Raw genomic sequence first — 27,209 nt, forward strand, 5'->3', positions numbered from 1 at the left:
GATGTTTAAAAATTTAGGAAGCCAACACTAAAATGCAATGTCTTTAAAAGAGGGATTCAACTCACTTCTTTTGCAGATATTGATACAGCGACTTGCGAAAGTATACTACTTTTTGCTTGGAACAAAGCGCTAACTAAAAAACCACCACTGCAATCTCACTACCAATGCTTCAAACAGCATCCTCTCTAGAATATATACAAAGTCTTTGCTTGCTATCCTCTTTTTGAGATTTAAAAAAAACTTTCAAACTCAACAAAAAACAAAGTGCCACAACATGGCTCCCCTGGTTTTCCATTTGTTGCTGAGTAGATGTGATTGCAAGTTACAGCTACCTCCTATCATGTCTGATACCCGTTCTGCATTGAAAATGAAACAAAAAAGGCCGAATTGAGAGATCTCTATCAGAGATGCACAAATCACAGCACAACCAGTTCAAAGTAAGCACTGAATAAAGCTAAATTCTTGTTATATGTGCTAGAATCCCTTGCTCGATGAAAACTATGAGAAGGGGTGAGAAGAGAGAAAAAAAGCTGTCCTGGGAGTCACTCTCCCGATTGCTAAAATCTGCTGCAATAGCAAGCCTTAGACTATTTGCCCAAAATAAAATTGTTCTAGCCTTGAATAGAATTATTCTACTTCTCTTCATGAGAGCTCTTCTCTCCTTTGACTGGCTGCTCCAAAAGGCTTGTGGAAGATCTGTAGAATCGGAAGATAGGGCGCATATTCATAGAAAAGGTAAACCAACAAAATGACATTCCTTACCTTAATTTGCGTAGTCTGTAATACGTTGTGCTGGACGGAACGGAGCATGTGACAATTGAACAACATGCTCTGTGATATCCCTCCAAGTACTACAAGCTGCATGCTCTCTCCCCCTCCACCCATCCACTTGCGAGCCATCCCTCCCGTCATCCATCCTTCCATCTACTAGTACATGCCATGTGCTATCCCTTCCTCCATGCATCATGCTACTAGTAAAGACTGCAAGCTATCCCTCCATTCATGCAATGCTATGTGCTGTGCTATATGGGGCCGGGGAATGTCACAAAGTTAGCAGTTAGCTGTTGAGAGAGAGAGAGAGAAAGAGAGAGAGAGAGAGAGAGAGAGAGAGAATTTTCACATGGATAAACTTGTCCCATTTTGATATGGATAATAACAGCACCCAAGTCCTACATAAGCAAGGGGTGGGCTCAACATTCAGTGTGTGGAGCCAACCTAGATCTAGACTAGCCCTCCAGAAGGATCTAGCGCTGCCAGGCTTGCAGGCTGGTGTATGGAACACACGTGGGGCAGTTTGTCTACAAGGTGGGCTTGAAATCTGAAAGCCTCATGCTACAGTAGTCATGTCTCTCTCCTCCAAGCTTGGGGGTGGATGAAAGTAGCGAGCCTAAGTTTGGGAGGTAAGTCCACCTACTGCATTCCTCATATAGCTTATGTGTGGGTGTGCGCGCTCTGGATTCAGGTTGATCATGGGAGAAAACCGTGTGGATGTCACAGTTGGTATCAACGCACCGAAAACAGAGCTAAGGGAATAGTTCTTGCCAGAAGATGACTTTGAGGGTGCATGTGCGCTCTAGATGCAGGTTGACCATGGGATAACATGGTGCAGATGGATGTCACAATTGCTATCAAAGCTCAGCTTGCACCAAAAACAGAGCTAAGGGAATGGATGATTTGATTAATAGGTTATAGGGAGCTTCCTATTTTTCGAAGATCGACCTTCATACTAATTATCACCAGATACGGATAGTTGAGAAAGACGTCTTTAAGACGGGATTCCGCATGCGGTATGGCCATTACGAGTTTCTTGTGTTACCTTTTGGGCTCACGAATGCTCCTGCTACTTTCCAACAGATGATGAATGATCTCTTTAGAGATTATTTAGGGAAATTCATGGTTGTCTTTAAGACGGGATTCCGCATGCGGTATGGCCATTACGAGTTTCTTGTGTTACCTTTTGGGCTCACGAATGCTCCTGCTACTTTCCAACAGATGATGAATGATCTCTTTAGAGATTATTTAGGGAAATTCATGGTTGTCTTTCTAGCTGATAACTTGATATCTTAATTTACAGTCGTACTCTGGAGGAGCACGTCAAACATCTTCAAATCGTCTTGAGGATTTTGAGACGAGAAGTTGTATGCCAAGTATACGAAGTGTGAGAACTCGTATATCTAGGATGTCGGATTTCTCGAGATGGGACGAGCATATAGATCTTGAGCAGATACAAAAGGTTTTGGATTGGCCGATTCCTCAAACTGAAAGGCAACTTGCGTTTTTGGGATTCACCGTATTCCTTAAGAAGACGGTAAGGGATTATTCGCATTTAACCATACCTTTCACAGACCTCCTTAGGGAAAGAGGACATAAGTCCAATAGCCCGATCGCTTGGAACCAGAAGCCTCCATCTGCTAAAACCATTCATGCTGTAACTATTTGGCCCTCCTAGCTCTATAAATGATAGAACCCTTGCCCAGACACCAGACAAGTGGAAGCAGGCATGGGGACAAGGACCGTAAGGTTTGCTCAAGAAAAAGCACCAGTCTTGGTCAAAAAGCAAGAAAAAGCAAAAAGTCAAACTAGGTTGACCGCGAGCTAGGGGCACCACTGGCAAGAGGAGATTGAGCCGGACCAAAAAGCTAAAAGCTGCTGAAACCGGCCTTCAAAAATTTGACGGGCAGTGAAACAAACACTTTGTCATGTGCACAGTGTGTATCTACCGTGTGCTACATGCACACAAGACTAGCTTCGAGGTTTGGGGAAGCTTGGAGCTAGGCAGGCTGATTGGCGAGCTGACTTAGGGATAGACTAACAGGCGAGCACCCAAGTATGGACGGGCGGGCGCCCAAGTGTGGACGCTCGATGACCGGCCAAGAGCCTATAAAAGGGTGGCCAAGGTTAGTCATTAGTGATAGAGAGAGTCTCGCGAGTTTGTGAGAGCTCTATGGTCTTGGAGCCTGGATCTAGTGCAGACGTGCACCTGCTTTACGCAGCCAAGGCCGGCAACAATCTCGAGGCCCTCGAGGGTAGCTTCGTGGCGGTATGGGACGTCGCAAGGAGGAGATTGGTCGGTACGTCAACCTAGTTAGCTCAACGCTCGTGGCTCGGTGGGGACAGCCAAGACTGTGGGCTTGCCCACGGCTGTCATGGTTAGGAGGTGAGTCAGGCCTGCACCCCCTTGTTTGTTTGTTCGTTTGTTTGCAGGATTCGAGTCTCGTACTAGGAACGATCACGAGGAGATCCGGAGGGGAGTTGATAGTGGTATCAGAGCATGCCTCGTGAACGAGCAAGTCGGTAGGTAGAGAAGATGAGGTCGAAGAAAGGTATGTGTTCAAAAAGCTTGCTGTTTTTTCTGTGCATACTGCTGTTTCAGATTCAGTATGTTGTTTTTTCATCATAAGCCGTCATGATAGCGATTGTGGTCTAGAGAGGGTTGTTTGCCTTGCAAAGAAGAGGAAAGATGGTTTTGAACTGTATAAATAGTTCAGCAGAGAGAAAACAGGAAAAAAAAAAAGCACGTTGCTTTTGGCGCGCGCGAGAGAGAGAGAGAGAGAGAGAGAGAGAGAGAGAGAGAGAGAGAGAGAGAGAGAGAAAGCACGAGAGACGGTCGTGGCAGTGCTGGTCGAACCGGGCAAGGCTGGCAGCCGGCCAGGCGTTCGCAAGCGGCCTTGCTAGCGAGCGCCTAGGACTATGTAGGCATGCGGCCAAGCCTGCGAAGCCAGGCGGCAGGCGCCTTGGCCTACGCAGCCAAGCGACCAGACTGGCGGGCGCCTGGGCCAGGCCTATGCAGGCGACCGAGCCTAGGCGTAGGCCAGCGCAGACAGCCCTGGTCGCCTGAGCAAAGGTGGCGCCTGCAAGAAGGATGGCGAAAGAAGCAGCACGTGTGACGCCTGCAGGCAGTCGGCGACATTAATCTTGGAGGGAAGAAAAAAAAACAAGGAAAGCACTCGCCGATTTGGACTTGCTTTCGTTTTTTTTAGTTTATTTTTTTTTTTTAAGTTTAAAAACCCCCTCCAAGGTTAAAGGTGTTTGTTTTTTTTTTAGAAAGCAGAATATATATATCCATATATATATATATATATATATATATATATATATATATATATATATATATATATATATATATATATATATATATATATATATATTATATATATATATATAAACACAAAAGCAAAAGCTCAAGTAGCTTTTGGGGCAGGCTATATAAACCAATTAAGGGCAGGCTATATAAACCCCTTAATTGGGCTTCTTGCCACACATCTCTCAAGTTTTCAAGCTCTCAAGCTCTCACGTTCCCTTGCACTTTTATTGTGCAAAGCTCGAATTTTCTCTCCACTTGTCCTCTCAAGATGTCGACCCAAGAATCGGAGTTGGAGCCCCTTGTCGAACACGAAGGCTTGCCGGCTACAGAAGATACTGATGCAGATCTTTTTGACGATTATGTGTCAAAATCAGATTTCCAAGAGTTCAAAGTAGCTCTCAAAGCTTCTTCGTCGGAACGTCAGGCACAAATCACAGCCCAAATGCAAGCTTTGCAAAACTCCATCGCTCTCTTGACCACTACTCTCTACTCTTTCGGGTATGGATACCTTGGCCTCTGCTTTAGGCCCCAACATTACTTCGGAACCGTTCGGGGACGAGCAAAAGCAGCGTACCAAGGAGATCGTGGACACATGGCTACATAAGTGGCAGATCCATTTTCAATTTCATCCATATGATGATGGAAAAAAGATCCAGTTAGCAGCAGGTTTTCTCTCCGGCAAAGCTTTGCTTTGGTGGAAGGAACTCAACCCTAAGCCAACAACTTGGGCACAATTCGAAGACGTCTTCAAGAAAGAATTCCTCAAGAAAGAGGATGATTATGAAATGTTGTTGCCCGGTTTTCAGCTTTTGACCATGACCTCGCAGCACCTCACTTATGAGGTCTACCTCCAGAAGTTTAGGGACTTACAGATGAAAGCTACAAAGATGGATCCCACTACTCTTTGGGGTTCTTCGTAAGCTGGTTTACCAGACTCATATCGTTTACAAGTTAAAATAACAAATGCAAAACATTGGACGAAGCCATTCAGTCAGCTCGTATCTATGATGATACAATGGTTTCTTCCAAGTCTAAACCCGTTACCGAGCAGGGGAACAAGCATAAACGAAAGTTCTCTGCACCTATGGCTAACACGACTGAAGGAAAGTCTTCGGACCAACCTTCGAAGCATTCAAGTTTGACACCAGCAAAGAAGAAACGACTCCTTAGGGATTTAAAGCTCAAGAAGGAAGGACGTTGTTTTATCTGCAAAGAAAAAGGACACATGCGTAACGAGTGCCCAAAGCAAAAGGGTGCAAAGACCAATGCAGGACCCAAGCCAAAGACAGCTAACCAGTTGTCTTTGACAGGTACGTCAATTACTGTACTTTCTCACCCTAGTACTTGTTCTGATTGTCTGTTCAACTCTGAAGTATTTGGCTTGCATGATCTTCTCCACATTTATGGAGAAGTGAATGACCATAAGATTCACATTCTTCTAGACCCTGGCAGCTCACACAACTTTGTTAACTACAAACTTGTGCAGAAATTGAGTCTTGATACGACACCCAGCGATCATACCTATGAGGTACGCCTACCTGCGAGAAGGCAAGTATGGGATCGAAAGGTGGAGATGCTTCCAATCCAGATTCAGGACTACAAAGATACTCTGGAATGCTATGTTATGCACCTAGAAAATGTAGACTTGTTATTAGGGATTGAGTGGTTTAAGACTCTTCAAGTCCAAATAGATTGGTCGAGTCATATTTTTTCTTTTCAGCATAAGGACACCCAATATAGTATTTTAGGTGATTGTATACATCCCTCTCAGGGACCTCTTGTAAATACGATTAATTTTGGAAATATAATGGATTCTTCTTTGTATACCGCTTTCCATTGTGTATTGATTCCACTTTCTTCATTTCTCATACCTTCCATGGATGTCAATGAATTAAGTGTGTTTGAAAGCAAAGAATTACAAAAGCTACTTGATTCGTTTCAAGACGTATTTCCTAAGGAACTGCCATCGGATTTACCACCTGAACGGGCAGTAGATCATCGTATTGACTAGATCCCTGGTCCTCATCCTGTCAGTATTCCACCTTACAGGATGAGCCAAGCTGAGGAAGATGAGTTGGCTAAACAACTCGAAGATTATTTGAGGATGGGCCAGATCCGTCCAAGTAAATCACCTTGGGGTGCACCTGTGTTGCTTAGGAGAAAGAAGGACAACACCTAGAGAATGTGTATAGATTACAAGAGATTGAACAAGCTAACAATTAAGAACCGTTATCCTCTCCCTAGATCAGATGACCTGATTGACCGGTTAGCAAGAGCGAAATATTTCACGAAGATAGGTTTACGTACTGGCTATCACCAGATACGTATTCATGAAAGGCATGTCGAAAGAACCGCCTTTCGGACTAGGTATGGCCATTACGAGTTTCTCGTATTACCTTTTGGGTTAACCAATGCTCCAGCCACTTTCCAGCAAATAATGAACGATCTTTTTCGGGAACATTTGGGAAAATCTGTGGTGGTGTTCTTGGATGATATTTTGATCTATAGTCGTACTCTTGAGGATCATGTTAGACACCTCACGATTGTCTTATCTATTTTAAGACAGAATCGACTATATGCTAAATTAAGTAAATGTGAGTTCTTTATGACCGACATCATTTACTTTGGACACAAGATCACTCGAGATGGATTGAGCATTGACTATGACCGAATTCAGAAGGTTCTGGACTGGCCTATACCGCGAACAGTGAAACAACTTAGTTCTCGACACTCAATCTCGTTGGCCAACCCTTGAGAAGGAGCTTTATGCTGTGATTCATGCTCTCAAGGTTTGGAGACATTATTTATATGGCTCCAAGTTTGTGGTATTGACTGATCATCAATCAATCAAGTATGTGCGTGATGCGGATGATTTGAGAGGAAGGAAAGCTCGTTGGGCTGAGTTAATGCAAGATTTTGATTTTGAGATCCGTTATTGGAAAGGGTCCATGAATAGTGTTGTGGATGCGCTTAGTCGAATTCGAGAGGTGAATACTTTGTCGTTCACTGAGATTTCTACTGACTTATTTCAGTCATTGAGAGGGCTTTGCAGGACGGATAGTTATATTGGTCCATTTTGGCAGAAGATCCAGGACGGGAGCTCATTGATTGACCAAGACACAATGACTATGCAGTCTACCATTCACGTTGCAAAAGGCTAGTGGATGATTCGGAATGGTTTGCTATTCCGTAATGACAAAATTTGTGTGCCACAGATCTCGGACATTAGGTCCAAGATTCTTAAGGAGTGTCACGACGCCCCCTTCTGCTGGACACCCTGGGGTACACAGGACACTATCGTTAGTGAAACACACTTTTTATTGGCCAAAGATAAAAGGGTATGTAGAAGATTATGTTCTCAAGTGTCAAATTTGTCAGGCAAATAAAGTTAAACGCTTTAGACAGGCTGGGTTATTGCATCCTTTGCAAATCCCAGGTAATAAATGGAAGAGTATTTCCATGGATTTTATTACCGGATTGCCAAGAACACATCAAGGCCACGATTCTATTTGGGTTGTGGTAGATCGCTTGACAAAAAATGGCTAGATTCTTACCGACCCGGAAGACTATTATAGCTACGCAATTAGCACGACAGTTTATCGAGCAATTGTTTAGACTATGCGGGTTACCGCAGGACATAGTCAGTGATAGGGACTCTAAGTTTACAAGTGAGTTTTGGAAACTTGTTTTTGAGAAGTTGGAAACAACTTTGAATTTGAGTTCCTCTGATCATCCTCAATCTGATGGCCAGACTGAAAGAGTGAATCAGATTTTGGAGGATATGCTTTGAGCATATGTATCCAAAAGACAGAGTTCATGGGAGGATTATCTTCCTATGTTAGAATTTGCATATAACAGTACTAAGCATTCGAGTACAGGTTTTAGTCCTTTCATACTTATGTATGGTTTTCAACCTAGATCACCTGTTACAGTCGGATTCTCAGGACTTCAGCACGATGCAGCACGTAATTTTTTGCAAGATATGCAAGAAATGTTACAAGTTGCGAAGGAATCTATTAGAAGTGCTCAAGACCGAGACAGATTTTATTCTAATACACATCGTTCACCCAGAGAGTTCTCTGAAGGAACGATGGTGTATTTGTGAGTTCCCAAAGATTCCGAGACTTTACAGACAAGTCGATCTCCGAAATTATCCCCTAGATACTGTGGACTTTTTCGTATTACACGACGGATTGGTTCCGTAGCATATGAATTGTATCTGCCTTCTCATGTGAAAGTTCATCATGTATTTCATGTCAATAGACTTAAGGAAGTACTGGGTGGAACTGATCAGTTAGTTACTCCTCAAGAAATTATAGATGTCGAGGACATGACATTTGTTCCGCACGAACCTGAAAAGATTCTTGGATTTCGTGAAAGAAGATTGCGTAATACGCTTATCACGGAATACAAGATCAAGTGGAAGGATCGTGTTGAGGAGGACGCTACATGGGAGACATTGACTACTCTTCAGAGAGATTACCCTGGCTTTTTAGTGAGCTCAAGAGTGAGCTCTTAGAGGAAGGGGAGTATGTCATGTGCACAGTGTGTATCTACCGTGTGCTACACGCACACAAGACTAGCTTCGAGGTTTGGGGAAGCTTGGAGCTAGGCAGGCTGATTGGCGAGCTGAGTTAGGGATAGACTAACGGGCGAGCACCCAAGTATGGACGGGCGGGCGCCTAAGTGTGAATGCCCGATGACCGGCCAAGAGCCTATAAAAGGGTGGCCAAGGTTAGTCATTAGTGATATAGAGATTCTCGCCAGTTTGTGAGAGCTCTATGGTCTTGGAGCCTGGATCTAGTGCAGACATGCACCTGCTTTACGCAGCCGAGGCCGGCAGCAATCTCGAGGCCTGCGACGAGGGTAGCTTCGTGGCGATATGGGACGTCACGAGGAGGAGATTGGTCGGTACGTCAACCTAGTTAGCTCAGCTCGTGGCTCGGTGGGGACAGCCAAGACTGTGGGCTTGCCCATGGCTGTCATGGTTGGGAGGTGAGTCAGGCCTGCACCCCCTTGTTTGTTTGTTTGTTTGTTTGCAGGATTCGAGTCTCGTTCCAGGAACGATCACGAGGAGATCCGGTGGGGATTTGACACACTTGCACACAAAACACTTCAACACCTTTTAGGACTTGGAAAAGGAGAGCAAACAGGGGGAGCTAGAGTGCGATTGGCCCCAAATCGTAGTGGTGCCCTTTGCGGTATTTCTTTACTTGATCAAATTTGAGTACAAAATACAACTTGTAGAATCCTCCACCAATAGGATCCCTTGTAGCTTCACCCAGGTCTTCCACATGAGTGTTTACCAAGCCTTACCCCATGTTGTCATGTGCATCATAGATGCCATGGACATTCTCAAGGCTAGATCCAGAAAAGGCAACCAGACAAAGAGTAAGAACCCGGTCGAAAAACCAGAATGATGGAGCACAGAGCACCTTTTGCAGTGCAGACTGAAGCAAGGCTTGGAGAAGAACCAAAAGGATGCTGTCGGCTGCTCAAAGAACCAAGCGGCTGAAACGCATCAGAAGCTGGTAAAAGCATCAGTCGGCTGCAAGCACTAGGGTGTGTGTGGACTGGAGTCCAGTCGGGCAGCAGCATGCGCAGGAGTAGATCCAGTCGGCTGTGCTTAAAAAGGCATTAATGAATTTATGAACTGGCCGACCAGCAGTCGGCCAGTTCCCCATGGATTTCAAAGGGCTATAAATAGCCCAAAGTGCTCATAGATTCAATCATTCTCTCCCTCTAGGGGATTGGATCACTAGGGGTCCCATGGGGGACAGATTTTGGTGTGTTACCACCTTTTATGTAAGGCAGCCCATGGCTGCAGATTTAGGTACCTTTTTGTACCATAGAATATACTGAATTTTCCAGCACCTCTCTCTCTCTCTCTCTACTCTCTCTCTATATCTGCGTTTTGCATCAGATGGTTCTCAAGAGTGTTTAGGGCTGAAAGAAGACTCCCAGAGCTTCCGCGTGTTACACATGTCTTCTTCATCAAGAGCCATTCGCAAAGCCTAAACCCTTTATCTTTGTCTTCAAAAAGCCTTCAAGCTAAGTGTTCGAGGACCTCGTACACACTCAAGGCTCAAAACTCACTAGCGGGCACCTCTCATGGCACCCTTGCTCTCTTGTAAGTCTACCTTAGATGTGTCCCATGATCCAAGTCCTTCCACTTGCTAGCCAAGGCACTTTTCATAACACCCTTGCTCTCTTCGTTAGGAGAGCCTCATAGCTTTCACTTCACATAAGCCATACTCAATAGAGACCTTGACTTCGGAGGAATTTATAGCGATCTCACCGTTGGTGCGGGTGCCTTCAGTCGAGGCACAGAAGGCGGTAGTGTCCTCAGAGGCGGTCTGATGTCCCATAACAAAAAGGTGCAGCACGCGAGGGGGCGAAGGGTACCCGGTGAGCTTGTCCATAGGCCCGCTCCCATCTTGTTGGTCTAAGCCTGTCCGGTCTGGCCTGGGAGATGCCCCAACGCTGCAGCCTGCTCCATGCTGTAGAAAGCCGCCCGCCTAGCTACTTCCACACACGCAGCCGCCACCAGCATGTGGCCTACTCCACATCCACCGGCACCCGACTGGTTCGCTGCTGTGCGCCCATCCCCTGCACCGCCTTCCCAAACCTGTGGTACGCCTGCTTTGACTTGCTTTTTGGCGACTGGCTGCTGCCATGCACCCCCACCCGCGATGCCTTCTCTCAGCCCTTATGACTGGCTACTGTTGTGCACCCCTAGCCAATGCCTTGCTTTTTACCATGCTACCTCTCTCTTCTAGTCGACGCCAACACCAAGGACATGGCCTTGTCTTGCCTACAGCGGTGCCTCGGTTGCTGTGTGCCAACGACCAGTGTTCGCTTGTGCTCTCTGGCGACCAGCTATCCAAGGAGAAGCAACCACACACCACCGTCAACTCCACCACCCTCCCCTTTTTAAGGAGGCGCCTCATCCTGCTTTTCTCCAAAAACTAAAAGCAATAGCAAAAGCACATCCTTCCAAATAATATTATTATTTTTAATCGTCAAAGGTTATAAAACCTTACAAATTTAAATCCTTTTGTTCCCTTCACACTTGGGCTGGCCACACATAGGTTTCTTTCTCGATTCCAAGCTGATGCCTTTCACACTGTCCATCCCGTGCCCGTGCCCACGTGCTTACTGTCCAAAGGAAAAACACAGGGTCGTAACATACCCCCCTCTTGAAAAATGGCAAGCGTCCTCGATTGCACTCAATGGCACAATAGGCATCTTATGAGCAAAGACTCCCCATATGACAAAAGCAATGACCCTCAAGTGCATCTGAGTGATGAAACAATCATTCTGCACAATATGACCATACTGTCACATCAAAGTGACAAACAACTCTTGCTTCTTACTTCAGAACCTACAGCAAAAGTTCTAAAACCAAGCGGAAACACGTAACCTGTGTTAGCCAAAAACAAAACCATGCATCGTTCTACATACGACAAACATATGCATGACACATAAATGCATTCGCAAATGCTCTACCTACTCCAAAATAACAGTCTCAGGGTTGCTCACAAGCCTTACGCCCATGGACATTCCGCAGGACCCACGATTGGTGGTACAACATGAGCATATGAAAGCACTCAATGCATCCAAACAATATATCCACTAAGTACGTTCCACATATGTCCCTCTTGATGCTTTACCCACTCTGCTTATGGCCATCCCGCAGGAGCCACACCCAATGATGCATCCATGAACATAATAAAGTACTTGATGGATCATACCAATATACATGCATCACACCACACAATCCAGAGTATTACCCAATGTATTCTCAATGGTACCAGGATCCAATGGTACCAAAATACAATAATACCTCAAAAAGTGTCTGCATACATGCACAAATAGAGTTCAATCCATATATCCATGAACCAAACCAACTCTAGGACTGCTCGCAAGACTTATGTCCTTTATAGAGTCTCGAAATGTTAGCTCAGGTTCAGACTTTGAACTCAACCAAACCATGCCATTCCAAAGGAGATCAACTCCACAAATAGCATCATCTCAATATCCAATTGACCAACACCCTCGTCAAGAACAGCCAGAACCATATGACAAAGATCAACATCCCAATCTTCCTCAGTCGTACTTTAGTTCCAAAGGCAAAAACCATCCATAGTTGCAATTATAGTTCATGGTGCAGCCAACTGTGAACCATACCCAACTTTACCATCTCATGTGACTAGTACACAATATCATAGAAGTCCCATAAGCAGATGTACTGTCAGCCTCCAGTACCTTCGGGTGAATACAAAGATGTCACCAAGCGACTCCTGGATGACAACTGAGCCTATCTGTAACAAGGGAGCGGAGGTGCTACCCCCCTCTTGAGCATCAGGCAATGCTCCAGACCCATGCTCTGCTGAACCTGAATGAGCTGTAACAAGAGTCGGCTCAAAGGCATCAAGATAAAGCTAAGGTGAATCTGCTAAGTCACCCTCCTCCATCCTCTTCGCATCCATCGGTGAATAGTTCTTGAACTTCACAGGATAGCGATGGGAAACTTTACCTTGTACCTTTCTTTCCTTGTGTGCCAGTATCTGCTCGGGGATAAGAACCTCATCAAGTTCCTCCACTTCCGTATGAGCCTCATCTGATACATCCACAGGCACCCAAAACTTGCTTGCACTCCACCCAAGTGGTAAGCACAAGTCCTTAATGAGGCATAGTAGATCACCATTGCTAAACATAGAAAGAAGCTGCCTTCCGAACCCATGAAGCCTCTGTGAAGATACCACTGGTGACAAAGTGTCAAAAGCCATAGCCTTCAACCCATCTCTTGCACCATAACACTTCAACTGCTTTCTTGTTCCTGGCTGACTACTTCCTGTCCTTGGTGTCTTTTCTCCTGAGCTTCATCTTTAGCTTTTGCTCTTCACCGCATATAGGCAAAGACATACAATCCTGCACTGCCTCTTGTACTTCCTTTTCACTTTCCACATGTTGAAGCTTTTGATGTGACTCATGAAACAACCACGGGCTCGCCTCCTTGAGAAAGTCAACGATGTCCCAGCAACGGATTCATGAAACTGGCCTTCAGAAATTTGACGAGCGGTGAAGCAAACACTCGCACACAAAACACTTCAACACCTTTGACCACACGAGTGCTTAGCAAGCCTTACCCCATGTCTTCTTCATCAAGAGCCATTCGCAAAGCCTAAACCCTTGATCTTTGTCTTCAAAAAGCCTTCAAGCTAAGTGTTCGAGGACCTCGTACACACTCAAGGCTCAAAACTGCCCCCTTGCTCTCTTGTAAGTCTACCTTAGATGTGTCCCATGATCCAAGTCCTTCCAATTGCTAGCCAAGGCACTTTTAACACCCTTGCTCTCTTCGTTAGGAGAGCCTCATAGCTTTCACTTCACATAAGCCATACTCAATAGAGACCTTGACTTCGGAGGAATTTATAGCGATCTCACGTTTGGTGCAGGTGCCTTCAGTCGAGGCACAGAAGGCGGTAGTGTCCTCAGAGGCGGTCTGATGTCCCATAACAAAAGGTGCAACACGCGAGGGGGCGTAGGGTACCCGGTGAGCTTGTCCATAGGCCCGCTCCCATCTTGTTGGTCTAAGCCTGTCCGGTCTGGCCTGGGAGATGCCCCAACGCTGCGGCCTGATCCATGCTGTAGAAAGCCGCCCGCCTAGCTACTTCCACACACGCAACCGCCACCAGCATGTGGCCTGCTCCACGTCCACAGGCACCCGACTGGTTCGCTGTTGTGCGCCCATTCCCTGCACCGCCTTCCCAAACCTGTGGTACGCCTGCTTTGACTTGCTTTTTGGCGACTGGCTGCTGCCGTGCACCCCCACCCGCGATGCCTTCTCTCAGCCCTTATGACTGGCTACTGGCCCTCCAGGTGAACCAGATGGTGAGGCTGCTGAGGAGCTCCCATCGTAAATCCCTCTCCTGTGTCCAGCTGGTGGACGAGAAATCCGGTGCCGGAACCAGGCGAGGCTGGCCCCTAATAAATCTGATGGCCTGACTTCCCTGCTCCATCTCATAGCCCATAGCAGGCCCTGACGAAGTCGACCAAGCAGCGGCACCCCACGTAAACATACCCTCTGGAGAGAGGGGAGCCAAAATACGCAGCATCTGCAGCCAAATCTGTTGCGCCTGAGGGCAATCCCAAAGGCAATGTCTCTGTCTCTCCATAGGGTGGCCGCATCGGACGCAGGCCGCCGGAAGACCGCTGTAAACAAGCCAAGTGCCAACTGCTGAGCCCCTGTGGGCAACCAGCCACTGAAAAGTCAAGATCCTGCGGGCCTATCGACTAGCCCAGAGCCGAGCCCAAAAATCCTCCAAGAACTCCTGTGAGAGTCCCTGTAGCCGCCAATGCCCCGCTGCCGCTGGAGAGACCGTCCTCCTCGCCGTCAAAATATACCGCCCCAGCCGAACAGTATACTGGAAGAAGGTAATCTCTGTGGCCTCAAGGGATGCATAAGGATCATGCCACTCGTACTCCCCGGGGTCCCACTGTAGCCGGGCCAAGGGGCGCGCTGCATATGCCCATATGCGCCAATCCGGGAGCACATCAGCAGGGTCGTGGTCAATATGCCACTTCCGAGAAGCGGCGGCCACTACCCGAATCCTCTGAAAGGTGCACTCTGCAACCAAAGGCGACTCCACCTCCACTCGCTGGAGTCAGCCCTCATCCTGAATCTCATAGTAGAGGCAACTGCCATCCTCAGTGTGCAAGCTCTGACAGCAATCAGGATCTCCAACTGTGTATCCACCGTGGGGTCACTGGCTCGAGAGGCGTGAACCACTCCTCTATGAGTGCCTCCTGAATATCATCCCTCATAATCAACCCCCCTCTGAAGTGACTCAGCCTCTCCACCTTGATCTCCTCTCGAAGACTGCAGAAGGCCTGCCAGTCTCCAAAACTACGAGCTAGGCCTGCCACTAAAGGCCCCAAGGCTAGACGAGGCCGAGAACCCAGCATATGACCCTGCTCTGTGCGAACCGCTGGGCTCCAGATGAGCGACTGTCTGGCCCGCTCCTCAATACAAGAAGGAGGTCGCTGAGAGAGCCCCGGTCTCAGCATCTCCCAAGCTCTCAGGATACTCAAAGCAAATCTATCCTCCCATCCTCTATTGAGGCCTATCCTCCTCATCTCTATGAAGATCCAGCGAATCTCTCGCCCCCTGCTGGGGGCGCCCGAGCTTGCAGCCGCTGCAAGAGGAGCTCTTTCCAAGGCTCAGCGCCTGGAAGCAACCCCCGAACAATAAGCTTCCCCAATAAGGCTCTACTCTGATCGACTGGATCTATAATGCCCAAACCTCCCTGAGCTAGCGGAAGTGTAATAACTGCCCATGCAACCTTTGCCCGAGCTGGCTGACCGTCCCGCCCAGACCACAGAAAGTTCCTGATCAACCTCTGTACCTGGCTGATGCAAGAGCTCGAGAAGATCCAGCAAGACGTAATGTACCACATGGTCGCTAACAGCACCTGATTTGCCACCACCACCCTCCCAGCCAAGGATAGTCGAGCTGTACTCCAATACAAAAGCTTCTTCCGAATGCTCAAAAGAAGCGGGGCAATCTGCTGCTCAAGTGACAAATCTAGGCCAATCTGGCATCCCAAATACCGCACTGCTGTGCCTAGAGGAATCCATCTAAAACCGGGGTCCGGGGTCCATGCCGGAGTGGGAGCACTACTGATCCAAAAGGCCACTGTCTTGCGCCAATTGATCAATGCCCCCGAAGCTGCACTAAAAACCTGGAGCGACTGCTCTGCCCGAAGAAGATTGGCCTCTTGGCCATGCAAAAATAAGCCCGTGTCGTCTGCAAACTCAGCATCAAGCAGGTACTTCCACCGGACTGGGAGCTAAAGTCCTCTCAAACCAACCTCCTCTGCCGTCAAATACATGCTCATAGCCTCCGCAAAGAAGAGAAAAAGAAAAGGGGCGAGGGGACACCCCTGATGGACTGATCTGGTCAGCTCAAAACTCGGCCCCCATCCTCCTGCAATCAACACCTGGCTGCAAGCTGTGGAATGCAGAGCCGCCACCCCTCTGATCCATCCTGGCTCAAAGCCCAGGCGAAGCATAGTGCCCTCTAAGAAACCCCAATCAACTCTATCGTATGCCTTCTCAAAATCGAGAAGCATCACGACCAAGTCCTCGCCAAGAAATCTAGCTCGGGCTGTCGCCTCCCAGAAAGTAAAGATGTTGTCAAGGATACTGCGCTCCTTGACAAATCCTGTCTGAGTAGCATGAATCAACTCCCTCAGGAAGGACTGGATCCTCAAACTCAAGGCCTTTGCTAAGACCTTGTAGACAGTATTGAGGATCGTAATAGGCCTCCAATGCCGAATATCATCTGATACTCCCTCCCCCTTGGGGATAAGATAGATCAAGCCCTCTGAAAAGCTCTGCGGCATCACCCCAGTGTCCAAAACATGCTGAAAGCCCTTGCGGAGGCCTGGCCCCAAAAGGTCCCAATAGCGCATAAAAGAGGCCGGCGTCAGTCCGTCCTCCCCTGGGCAACTATGTCGCGGCAGGACCCTCAAGGCCTCGGCAAGCTCAATCTCTGAAAGAGGCGCACCAAGAACTGAACGCATACGATCTGTGACCCTCCTCTGCACATGGGCCCACACAGTCTGTCTGCAAGCTTCTCTGTCCTCAGTGGCTGGCTCGGCTGAAAGCAGGTCTCTATAAAATGCAGTGGCAATGGCTCTGATCTCCCCGGGCTCAGTAGCTACCGAACCATCCGGTCTACCAAGCTGACGGACTCCTGCCCGAGCATGGCGGGGTCCAGTGATCTCAAAAAACTCCCCAGTCACTCTATCACCAAGCTGCGTCCACTGAGAGGCCTGACGACGATAGTAAAACTCATGTCTCTGCTCCTCTGCCGCCTCTCTAACCTCCTGGCGTGCCTGGCTCAGCTGTGACGCCAACCACTCACATGCAGGCTGCTGCTCCTGGAGGCGCTGTACCGAGGCAAGGCTGCGTCTCAGCCGATGCTCCCGCTCGCGAATCTCTCCCAGCCGTGTCAAAGCTGCAGCGTGCAGAAAAGAGCTAAGCTCGATGAGTCCCTGGGCACACTGGCCTGCCGCATCCTGGTCAGAGCACTGACTATCATGCCAGATCCTCTCAATGTCCTCAGCGAGACTGGGATCTGTAAGTATCCTCTCTGGGATCCTCTACTGCAAGCTGGGCTCCTGTGTCCTCTCCTCCAATGTCAGGATAACTGGCACATGATCTGAAAATGAGGTGCCAGCGAGAATGCCGACGGAGCCCCCTAGCTCCCCTAACCAGTCGCCCACATAAAAGCGATCAATCCGTGATAGATTAGTCCCTCCCTGTCGGCGATCCGACCGAGAGAAACTAAGACTGTCGTGAGAGCGGGAGAAGGCCCCATGCTGCCATGCATCAGTGATCCTCAGTGTCATGCAAAACCGGTCCCAAGCTGCAAGCTCCGTGCCGTGCACTGTAACATGACTGCCTCCCACCCTATCGGCCGGGTCCTCGAGCATGTTGAAGTCTCTCCCCCAACACACCAATGTGCGGCCTCTGGCAATGCATCCGTAACCTGGGTCCAGAACTCTGCTCTGGCACTAGCATGATTAGGCGCATAGAGGTTGAGCACGCCCAATAGCTCATCATGCATCCTCAGAATGACATATTGTGCTCTACCAGGCACAATGATCCCTCGATCCACAATGGCCTGCCGCCATACATCTGCAATGACCATGCAAACTCCTCCCTGTCCACCCAAAGGACCAAACCCTGCAGACCAAAAGGTATCCCATCTACCAGGCATCACCGAACCATATCTCCGGATCTTGCTCACCCAAGTGGTGCTCCTGCATCATCAAAATATCAATGCTGCCACCAACCAGGCATCTCTGAAGCTCCTGCCTCAAGCAACCTCGATAGCGTATAAAATGTGCTCCGCCCAGGCCCTGTACATTCCATGAGATGATCCTCATGGATGACCTGCTGAGGTGGATGCTGTCTCAGCTGTGCGGCGAGCCTTCGCAAGCGGCTTGGATGGAGAGTAGTCCCCATCCGAGCGGCTGCGAATCTGCCCACCCGGTGTACTGCAAGAATCACGGATCAAGCGCCAGTGGCTGTGGCCCATGGCGACTGCCTCCCGCTCTGACAGAGCAACCTCGTGTATAAATACATATCAACGGTCGCGTGCTAAGTCTCCCACTATACGCACGACCAAATGACGAATCCCTGAGGCATCCACACTCCCGGGATCCCAAAAAAAATGAGCCAACTCCCAGAGCCGGCCTATCACATCTGTCACCTCCAGGTCGCTCACATGATGAGAAAACTCAACTGCCTGAGTCTTCAAAGTGCTAAGAGCGAGCTCTAGAGTCCACTCCCGGTCGCAAGGGCCACATAGAGGGAACGAGAAGGCCACCGCTGAATCAAGTGCCTCCTCCCCGCGGGCCGGAGGTATCACTACATGAACTCGGATGGGTGCTAGCACATGGGGGCCCTCTGCTCCAAAAAGCCGAGTGAAGGCGTAATCGAAAGCCTCCGATTGCTGTCTAACACCGAGGCGACTCAGCCGACTGCGGATAGATGATATCCGTGAAGCCCGAATCGGCATGGTAGGTCTCCTCTGTGGTGCTCGAGCGAGGTCGGTGCTCAGCGCCCTCCGGACTGCGGGCGAGCGCCAGGAGACTGCCAGGGTCTCCCGGGAAGGCGAGGCGGGTGGGGAGGGAGGAGGGGGGGGCGAGGGGGGTGGAGAGGGAGCCGCTGCCGAAACCGGAGCGGGGGCGGGAGGAGGCGAAGGTGGAAGCGAGGCGGTGGGAGGGGATGGGGGTGGGGGGGGTGAAGGAGGGGGTGCTGGCATCTCCTGGTCCTCAGTCGCTGCAGGTGTCTCCTCCTGGAGGGGAGCAAAGCTGTTCCTCACGGGAACCCAGTGAGGCTGAGACTGTGGCTGCTGCTGCAGCGGTCTCTGTGCGTGCTGCTGTGGCTGTCTCCCTCGGCGGCGCCCCTGTCTAGGCTGCCACTCCGAGGTCTCTGTGGCCTGAGCAGGTGTCCCGGAGGCAGCCTGCCGTGCCGCATCTGTGGGCAGGCCATCAGGGGCCTGCTACTGTGGTGAGGGTCGAGGTCTCCTGCGAGGGCAGGCCTTGGCCAGATGGCCGACCTGCCTGCATATGAAGCACTGGTTCGGGAGCCCCGAGAACTCCACTCTCTGATCAATCCATCCCCCCCCTATCCTAGGTAGCTGAATGACCTTAGGAAGGGAGGAGATGTCAGACACCAAAACTCTGACGGAGGGTAGCCTAGCTGCTCTAGCCACCATTGAAGCTGCTGTGGGACCAGTCTCGAGTACTGAGCCCACCAATGCTCCTAGCCGAGAGAGGAGCGGAAGATACTCCCGACGGAGTCCAGGGAAGCAAACTGTAACATGAAAAAGGCGCTCTCCCTGCTCAGCCGCTGCTGGGTCAAAGCCATGCTGCCAAGGTCTAAAGAAAGCCCGAGCACCCCTGATGTCAAGGGGACTCATGGCAAGGACCTTGGCCACACTCTGGGCGGTCTCGAACTCGATCTGACAATGTCCACCGCCCAGTAGCTGTACGTCCAGGATCTTGCCCACATCTGCAAGAAGGCGGGCCTGGAGAAGATCCCGGATCTCCCCTCTGCTGGGGCGAGTGCCAACTATACGACAGATGGTGGAATGGGCCTGAAGGCGTTCCACCTCTGCGGTGAGGCTCGCTTCCTCTTCTGGCGAAAGAGAAAGCCTGATGGGGGTGTCCTCAGGGACGGGCAAGGAGGCTGCAGATGAGTCCCTCTGAGGCGAGGCGGGAGGAGTCTCCATCAGAGTCTGAAGCTCAAGCGTAGACGAGGCGAAAACGGAAATCCTGCAAGAAACAGGCTGCACACAGAGAGGCGAAAGACCGGAGAAAAAGGAAAAACAAAACCCCCTGGGGGCGGAAGTCAGCACGAAAGGGGAGGGGGGGGTGAAAAGCCGAAGGAGAAGCCCTGGGGGGGGCAGCTACGCGAAAGAGGGGCGGGGAGGAGAAAAGCTGGCGTAGGGGGGGTCGGGGCGCTGCAGAGGTGAGGTGGGTGCGAAGAAGGGGGGGCGAGGAGGGGAGGGGCGAGAGGGCGAGGAGGGGGGCGCAGAAGCGAGGGAGGGGGGCGCAGCAACGAAGCAGGCGAAGGGGGGCAAAAAAGATGGGCGAGACGGGCAGAGCAGCGAGGGAGGGAGACGCAGAAACTACAGCAAGCGGGGGGGGGGGGGGCAAGAGCAAGCGCGAGGGGACAAGGCGGGGGGTGCTGGTGTGCAGGACGCGCAAGCAGGGACGGGGCGGAGCTTCAGCGAGCAAAAATCTCCAAATCAAATAGCAAAAGCACATCCTTCCAAATAATATTATTATTTTTAATCGTCAAAGGTTATAAAACCTTATAAATTTAAATCCTTTTGTCTCCTTCACACTTGGGCTGGCCACACACAGGTTTCTTTCTCGATTCCAAGCTGATGCCTTTCACACTGTCCATCTCGTGCCTGTGCCCACCTGCTTACTGTCCAGAGGAAAAACACAGGGTCATAACACCTGCTTTTTCAAAAAGTAGCTCCAAGGCCGAAAAGCAAGGCCTTGACGTTAGAGAAGCAAACTTTGACAAAAATGAGTAATATTTTATTATAAAGTGGAAAAAAAAGGCAAAAGCAAAAGTTTGGTTAAGCTTTTGGCAAAAAGCAAGGCCTTCTTCAAGTATAAAAAGGCTTGAACCTCTCTTGTAGCATCATGAAGGAGATCGTGAAGTGTGTGTGTGGGCATCATTATGATCATGGAGAGCTTCTTCTTCGCCATCAACATCTTCTCCAAGTTGCTTTTCAGATGTACGTTTAGCCCTAGACTTGTATGGGCATATGCATGGGCGATACTGTCAGAATATGCAGCGGAAATGATAACCAAACTTGGGTAGACAAGAGCAAGTAGAATGCAGAAATAGACAGCACAAGAAACATAGAGACATAGGTGTGTAAACTCTTCTCTATACACAAGATCCCGCAGAAAACTAAATGATACAATGGTGGGGGGCATGGGGCCTATTTATATGCCCCATGTGAGCAGTCGGCCAGCAGTACAGAAGTCCACGACTGTATCAGCAATCGGCCAGCAATACAGAAGTCCACGACTGCATACATCCTGTCGGCCAGCAGTAAAATACTCGATGACTCATGTCTGGGCAGTCGGCCAGCCACACGCACCTCCACGACTGCTGAATATGCAATCGGCCAGCCACATGGACAGTCGGCCAGCCACTAGGTGCTCCTGCCAACTATCTGGCATCCATCCACACCATGGAAAAAATGGGAAAAATACGAGGAGTGAGGAAAAATGATAAAACACCTTATACAGGGCGGGCACACCCACAACAGAGGCCCTGGTGTATAAATATAGACAGGAGATGACTTCTAACACTCCCTCTCAACTCCTGGCTGTGAAACCAACCCAAGGGAGCTGGAGTGCCGCCTGAGCGTAGCCTGACGTAGAGACTTCGTGAAGAGGTCCGCCACATTGCCCTCCGTTTAAGGTACGTAAAAATACGTACCATTGGTAAAAATACATAAAATCTCAGAAATTTCAGCCACCTACATAAAATTTCAATCCATGTCCACATTGACATATAAAACTTTCGAAATAGAGACACAACAAGGTCAAAAACCTACTAATTCAAAAGTGAGAAATTAGAATCACAAGTCAATGCATGATTACTCTGACAAATTCAATGCACAATGCCATACAATTTCAATCAGGATTCAGCAATCATGCAATGCATAATATTTAGTGGGCAGCTCAGCTCTGAGAGAGAGAGAGAGAGAGAGAGAGAGACTTGAAGGAGAGAGAGGCTGAGAGCTCTATGCACGGTCCACAGAGGGTGGGCTAAGGCTATGAGAGAGAGAGAGAGAGAGAGAGAGAGAGTTATGTTGCTGCCTTGGGGGCCTGAGCAAGGGTAGGTGGGGAACGCACCGGGAAAGAGGCGAAGCGAAAGGAAGGCGGCGGCGACGGGAAAGAGGCAACAGTAGCGAAGAGAGAGAGAGAGAGAGAGAGAGAGAGAGAGAGAGAGAGAGAGAGAGAGAGAGAGAGAGAGAGTGCGACTGTAGAGGCCCTTACCGGAAGGTGTGCGCCGTACGGAGTCCAGACGCTATCGCAGGCGAAACCCAAAAAAAAAAAGTTTATCGCAGGCGAACGGTTATCTTGCAGGCAAGCAAAGCAGAGCAAAGCCCCCCCCCCCCCCCAAAAAAAAAAAAAAAAAAAAGGCGTACGGATCGATCCGTACGTACGGATCGATCCGTACGTACGGATCCCCGTACGGTACGGATGTACGGTACGGATTGGATCCGTACGTACGTTTTGATCCAACCTTGCCTAACAGCCTCCGCAGCCATACAACCTCACAAGCAGCACCACAAGCAGCCCGGTACTCTACCTCTGTCGAAGAAAGGGCAATAGTTGGCTGCCTCTTGCTGCTCCAAGAAACTGCTCCTGAGCCGGGGGTGAAACTGTATCCTGAAGTAGATCTCCTCGTGTCTAGATCTCCTCCCCAATCTAAGTCACTCCAACCTTGGAGCCTGACTCCATTCCCTCTCCTGTGTAAAAGAGTCCCAGATCCTTCATACTCTGCAGATACCGCAAGATACGCAATCCTGCGTCCCAATGAGTCTTCAATGGCGTCTGCATAAAAGAGCTCAACAGCCCCACGGAGAAGCTCAAGTCCAATCTGGTGTTCAGCAACCAAATCAATGAACCAACCAACTTCCGATACTGCGAGGCATCAACTGGCTCACAAGGATCAGTAACGGTTAACTTTGTGTTCAGGTCCATCGGCGAAGTAATAGGCTTGCAGTTCTCCAGAAGGAATCAATCTTCTGATTCCAAGCCCTGGGAGCCTGCTTAAGACCATACAAGGCCTTACGTAACCTGTAAACCATCCCTTCAGATCCTGGAACAATAAAGCCTGGAGGTTGTTCAACATACACCTCCTCCTACAGGTCACCATTAAGGAACGCAGATTTTACATCCATTTGATACACGGGCCACCTCTGAGAAGAAGCAAGGGCTAGAACGGTCCGAATCATTGATATCGCGCTGTCGGTGCAAAGGTATCCTCGTAGTCGATGCCTGGCCGCTGAGCATAACCTTTAGCCACAAGTCTGGCTTTGCGTTTGTCCACCGATCCATCAGACCCATATTTGGTCTTAAAGACCCATTTGACACCAACGACTGACCGCTTCGACGGCCTCGGTACCAACTCCCAAGTGTTGTTCTTCTCGATGGCATCAAGTTCCACCTGCATGGCTTTCCTCCAAGTATCCTGTGAAAGGGCTTCCTTTACGGAAGTGGGCTCGTTTTGTCCCGCATGATACGAGACATCAAAGCATAGTTCACCTGAAGGAGCTCCACTGTGTTGCTTTTATCTCGGACTCTATGTGATCTTCGAGGGCCGTCCTCTGTGGTCCACTCAGAGGGTAACTCCGTGACACCGGACTCCCGAAGGGTGTCTAACAACCACCTAGGTACTCGAACAGATCGTGGAGCCTCCTGTGTTCGAGGGGGCTCTACTCCAGCTGCGGGCTCAACCTCCTGTAGTGACTGAGGTTGATCAACTGGAATGATGGTCTGGGAATCATCATCAGACTCCTCTGGATCTCCAAGAAGTGGCGGCTCCTCGACAGTGGATACTGGAACATGCTCGTCAAAGACCACATCCCGACTGACAACAATCTGGTTCCTGTCTGGATCATACAACCTGTATCCCTTGGAAAGAGAGTTACACCCCACAAATACAAGCTTGTGGGACTTGGAGTCAAGCTTCCCCCTCTACTTCTTCGGAATATGTACATACGCGTCACTCCCAAGGACACGGAAGTGCGAGACATCAGGTTTCCTGCCAAAGTATGCCTCAAATGGAGTCATATGGGGTACTGAAGTCGTCGGAGATCGGTTGAGGGTATGGACAGCCGTTGCCACAGCCTCTCCCCAAAGTGGACGAGGAAGATCACGATGCTCTAGCATGGTCCTCGCCATCTCCACCACAATCCTGTTCTTGCGTTCGACAACTCCATTCTCCGAAGGCGATCCAGTATTGGCCAATTCCCTTTTGATGCCATTATCTGCACAAAATCTGAGAAATACAGTCAAGGAGAATTCACCTCCTTAATTAGCCCTGAGAGTCTTGACCTGAAATCCAGACTCTTTCTCCACCATCACGTGCCAATCCTTGAACCGTGCAAAAGCTTAGTCCTTCCGGGAAAGAAAGTAGACCCACGTGAATCTGGTACAATCATCGAAAAGCAGCATAAAGTAGAGAGATCCTCCCAAAGATGGTGTCTGCTGAGGTCCACACAAGTCAGTGTGAATCAACTCCAATGGTTTCGAAGCCCACCTGGAAGCCTGCTTCGGAAAGGATTCCCTGTGCTGCTTACCATGTATGCAAGAACTGCAACGCCCTTGCCTACTACCAACATCTGGCAAGCCAACCACCATCTGGTCTCGGAAAGCTCGCCTCAATGCATCCATATTTAAGTGACCAAAACGAAAGTGCCACAAATCTCCGATCTGAGAACCTGTCAACGAGGAGAGTGCAGAGAGCTTGTAGATACCATTCTCCACACCGCCTTCCCAAACAACCTGGCCAGTCTCACGGTCTCGTAGAGCAACTGAATGCTCCTCAAATTCCACCCGAAAGCCAGTCTTGCATACTTCATACACTGACAGAAGATGAAAACCCAGAGCAGGGACATAAAGAACACAGGAAGCATGCTTGCCCCCCTTGCCGTCGGGAATAATCTCCATCCGGCCCTCACTATGTATCGGAATAGTGGAGTTGTCGCCAATAAAGATGCGACCTGACTGCCGTTTCAGATCCAGAAAGAAGTCACGGGATGGAGTCATGTGCCTGGAAGCACCACTATCAAGAATCCATTCCCGGGTATCCTTCGCGGTGAAGCCAACTGCCTCCTCGCTCGAAGATGGTGAATCGTCGGAGTCCTCCATCTCTAAGTGCACAAATGCCGGAGTCTTTGCAGCTGAGGCTGAGGAATCAACACTCTTCCCTGTCCGCTTAGGGCACTTCCTCCAATAGTGGCCTTTCTCACCACAATCATTACAGGATCTTTCGGCCTTCAACTTCTCTCGTTCTGAATCAGGCTTCTTCTCAGAAGACTTCTTCGGTGAAGCCTTCCCTTTGCCCTTGTTGTTATTCCGGCCTTTCGACCGTTAGCCAGTTAAGGCCGCCGAACCTCCGCTGTGAGGAGGGTTCATGAAACGTTCCTCCTGGTCCAAGACCATTGGCACAAGCTCCTCCCAGGTAATGGTGCTGAGCCTGCCACTCGTAATCAACGAGCAATAGAAAGCAGAATACTAAGCAGGCAAGTGGGACAGCAAAGTGATGGCCATGTCTTCAGATGATATCTCTTTCCCAGCTTGTAGGACTTCCTGCTGAAGGGCCTGCAGCTTGTTAATGTGTTCCCGCATCGTCGAGAACTTTGCAGGGTTCATAACCCGCATCTGCACTTCCAAGGAGATCCGTTTCATGGGTGATACCCTGTTATACAAAGAAGCCAAGTGCTCCCATATGCCTCTCGCCAGCGTCATGTGGATTTGGATTTTGGACTTGGTACTAGACCGGTGAGAGATACTTGTGGGTCATCCTCGTGGTGTGCTTGGCATTAGAGATCTTGTGCATTGACATCGACTTGGATATCATACATCGGCATATCTGTTTGTGTTGTATTCATTGATTGTATTGACCCTGGACAGCGTGCCCATGGATTGTTCGTGAATAAATTCCTAAAAAGGGGCGGGGTCTGTCCCCGGCTCAGTGTGTTGTATTGTGAAAGATTCCTATTCCCTTCTCTCTTTATCTTTATATCTTGGACGTGTGGTTGAATTTGTAAAGGCACACCCAACATGCAACCAAGAAATATACATACATGCTATTCCCACGTCCATGCTACATCTGTCACATACTTGCCCGTACGATCCCTCCCAAACAAAAAACAAAAACCGCGGGAAATCTCAGGGGCAGATAAGACACTCACTCTACAATAGAGTCCACCTTTTTTTCCATGTCAAATTTTTCGCATAAGCTGTTCCACCCATCATGAAACAGGAAATTCTGAGGTACCAATTAGCAGCCAGGAAATTTAAAGGGAATTTCTTTCTCCTCTCGTTAAGAACGACACATCTGATCAAAAACTTGTCAAACCCATACTTTGCTTGATTTGGTGGAGGCCCAGGTGCATGGCGATTGACAATGGCCGTCTGACAACTGTTCCCAGACACAGAATGGGCCCAGCTCACCCATTCTAGCCAGGAATGATGGTCATTTCCTACCCCACCCATGCCTCAATCTATCATGCTAAACCATTCATCCACCACAGCAACACGCATGGATGCTATTTCTACATCAACCATTCATCCATCCCAACATTCGACAAACCAAGCAACATACGTCCATACATATACGAACCCTTCATTACATAAAAGCTCTTCAACAAAAAAGGAGGAGGAAGGGAGGGCACCTGTGTTGCAAACGCTAAGTGATTTGCTGTACAAAACCCTAATCGTCCTCCTTGAGAACGCGTTCGAGGGGCTCGGGGGGGTTGCGGAGAGCAATCTGCTGCTTCTCATAGCTGTGCTTTTGCCACATAAGGCCCGCGATCACAAGCAAGAAAGCCCCCGTGCCCAGTATGCCGACTCGCAGGTTGGGTTTCGCATACAGCTCAGGATTCACCACACGGAAAAGTGGCGACGAGGGGCGCCGCCTCCACGCATCGCCTCCATTCAAACTCATGCTTTTGCACACTACTACTGTCCGAAAGACCTCCACATTTACATGTAGCACGGTGGTTCCACACTTGCAACAATGTAGCTAAGAGAGAAGTGCCAGACTGGTGCTCATTTAGCTACGGTGGTTCCACACTTGCAACAATGTAGCTTTTACAGACTAGGTCCGTGCCCAACGAGATAAGTGCCAGACTTGCAACGTTGTAGCTTTTTGAGACCACTTATGTGCCCAAAGAGAGCAGTGCCAGACTCGTGCTATAGCTTTTACAAACTAGGTCTGCGCCCAAAAGAGAGAAGTGCCAAATTGGTGCTAAGTTGGATGCTAACTAGCACCC

At 49.3% G+C, this 27,209-nt stretch overlaps 1 long non-coding RNA gene across 1 annotated transcript; it reads right to left on the bottom strand.

The window, feature by feature from the left end:
- LOC147642281 (uncharacterized) lies at window positions 1-26,914 on the bottom strand. Its single transcript, XR_015266891.1, has 2 exons — window positions 26,610-26,914; window positions 1-356 (listed from the first exon to the last, which is right to left on the bottom strand). It is a non-coding gene; the product is annotated as an uncharacterized LOC147642281 (long non-coding RNA).
- Window positions 26,915-27,209: the final 295 nt, after the last annotated feature.

Source organism: Cibotium barometz, chromosome 1 (assembly GCF_041138505.1).
Source record: "Cibotium barometz isolate CiBa-2024 chromosome 1, ASM4113850v1, whole genome shotgun sequence".
In the NCBI taxonomy this organism is placed as follows: domain Eukaryota; kingdom Viridiplantae; phylum Streptophyta; class Polypodiopsida; order Cyatheales; family Cibotiaceae; genus Cibotium; species Cibotium barometz.